At 36.0% G+C, this 2,500-nt stretch overlaps 2 pseudogenes; both read left to right on the top strand.

Annotated features, from left to right (window-relative positions):
- The window catches only part of LOC132254515 (ribulose bisphosphate carboxylase large chain-like), a 1,593-nt pseudogene extending 796 nt beyond the window's left edge, over positions 1-797 (top strand).
- Positions 798-1,176: 379 nt separating this feature from the next.
- LOC132254566 (acetyl-coenzyme A carboxylase carboxyl transferase subunit beta, chloroplastic-like) overlaps positions 1,177-2,500 on the top strand; it is a 2,756-nt pseudogene continuing 1,432 nt past the window's right edge.

Genomic DNA, 2,500 nt, shown 5'->3' with positions numbered 1-2,500 from the left:
CTACTGCAGGTACATGCGAAGAAATGATCAAAAGGGCTGTATTTGCCAGAGAATTGGGAGTTCCTATCATAATGCATGACTACTTAACAGGGGGATTCACTGCAAATACTAGCTTGGCTCATTATTGTCGAGATAATGGCCTACTTCTTCACATCCATCGTGCAATGCATGCAGTTATTAATAGACAGAAGAATCATGGTATGCACTTTCGTGTACTAGCTAAAGCCTTACGTCTGTCTAGAGGAGATCATATTCACGCCGGTACCGTAGTAGGTAAACTTGAAGGAGAAAGAGAGATCACTTTGGGCTTTGTTGATTTATTACGTGATGATTTTGTTGAAAAAGACCGAAGTCGCGGTATTTATTTCACTCAAGATTGGGTCTCTCTACCAGGTGTTCTGCCAGTGGCTTATGGGGGTATTCACGTTTGGCATATACCTGCTCTGACCGAGATCTTTGGAGATGATTCCGTACTACAGTTCGGTGGAGGAACTTTAGGACACCCTTGGGGAAATGCACCGGGTGCCGTAGCTAATCAAGTAGCTCTTGAAGCATGTGTACAAGCTCGTAATGAGGGACGTGATCTTGCTCGTGAGGGTAATTAAATTATCCGTGCAGCTAGCAAATGGAGTCCTGAACTAGCTGCTGCTTGTGAAGTATGGAAGGAAATCCAATTTGAATTCCCAGCAATGGATACTTTGTAATCCAGTAATTATTGTTCGTTTCCTAAATTGAATTGCAATTAAACTCGGCCCAATCTTTTACTAAAAAAAAGGATTGAGCCGAATACAAAAAGACTATTGTATGTATATATTTTGGATAGATACATACTTATCTAGATATACAATACAAAATCTAAGACTAAACAACTCCAATTTTCTATTGTTGTGTTAGATCCACAATTAATCCTATGGATCCTTAGGATTGGCGTATTCTTTTATATCTTGTAGTTTCGGCCATATATCGAGCCAAGTATTACAACTCCTTCTACCCCATCCTGTATATTGTCCTTTTCATTCCGTGTTGGAATAGAAACTTATTATTAGATGATATTTTACGAAAAAAATTGTTCATAGGAGAGAACAAATACTTCTTTTTTTCGATGCGAATTTGACACTTTTTTTGGTGGGAGAAACCACTCTTTATATTTATAATTGAAAGGGGGTTCCACCGTATCGTATAGTGAAGTTATATCCCAGATTCCCACAAAATAGAATCATTTCTTTCAATACTCACTCGTTATTAGTTAATAATCCTACTGATTGGATCTATATGCTTATTGTGATAGGAAATGAAATATTCAAATGATTTTTCATCGAATGACTATTCATTTATTGTATTTTAATGTAAATAGGGGGCAAGAAAGCTCTATGGAAAAATGGTGGTTCAATTCGATGTTGTTTAACGAGAAGTTAGAATACAGGTGTGGGCTAAGTAAATCAACGGACAGTCCTGATCCTATTGAAAATACCAGTGGAAGTGAAGACCAGGTTATAAATAATACGGATAAAAACATTAATAATTGGAGTCAAATTAAGAGTTCTAGTTATAGTAATGTTGATCATTTATTCGGCGTCAGGGACATTCGGAATTTCATCTCTGATGACACTTTTTTAGTTAGGGATAGGAATGGGGTCAGTTATTTCATATATTTTGATATTGAAAATCATATTTTTGAGATTGATAACGATCAGTCTTTTTTGAGTGAACTAGAAAGTTTTTTTTATAGTTATCGGAATTCTAGTTATCTGAATAATGTAAATTCTAGTTATCTGAATAATGTATCTAAGAGTAATCATCCCCACTATGATCGTTACATGTATGATACTAAATATAGTTGGAATAAGCACATTAATAGTTGCATTAATAATTACATTTAAAGTGGTAGTAACAATTACAGTGACAGTTACATTTATAGTTACATTTGTGGTCAAAGTAGAACTAGGAGTGAACACGGGAGTTCCAGTAAACAAACTAGCACGAATGGTAGTGATTTAAAAAGTTCTAATGTTCTATATGTAGCTCAAAAATACAGGCATTTGTGGATTCAATGCGAAAATTGTTATGGATTTTATTAGAAAATAAATTTAAAGTCAAAAATAAATATTTGCGAACAATGCGGATATCATTTTCAAATGAGTAGTTCAGATAGAATCGAACTTTCGATTGATCCGGGTACGTGGGATCCTGTGGATGAAGACATGGTCTCTCTGGATCCTATTGAATTTCATTCGGGGGAGGAACCTTATAAAGAGCGTATTGATTTTTATCAAAGAAAGACAGGATTAACTGAGGCTGTTCAAACAGGCACAGGTCAACTAAACGGTATTCCCGTAGCAATTGGGGTTATGGATTTTCAGTTTATGGGGGGTAGTATGGGATCCGTAGTAGGTGAGAAAATTACCCGTTTGATCGAATATGCCACCAATGAATTTCTACCTCTTATTCTAGTGTGTTCTTCCGGAGGAGCACGTATGCAAGAAGGAAGTTTGAGCTTGAT

The sequence above is a fragment of the Vitis vinifera genome, chromosome 10 (genome assembly GCF_030704535.1).
Source record: "Vitis vinifera cultivar Pinot Noir 40024 chromosome 10, ASM3070453v1".
Taxonomy (NCBI): domain Eukaryota; kingdom Viridiplantae; phylum Streptophyta; class Magnoliopsida; order Vitales; family Vitaceae; genus Vitis; species Vitis vinifera.
Note: the sequence above shows the minus strand (reverse complement) of the source record. Positions and strands in the feature narration are given on the sequence as shown.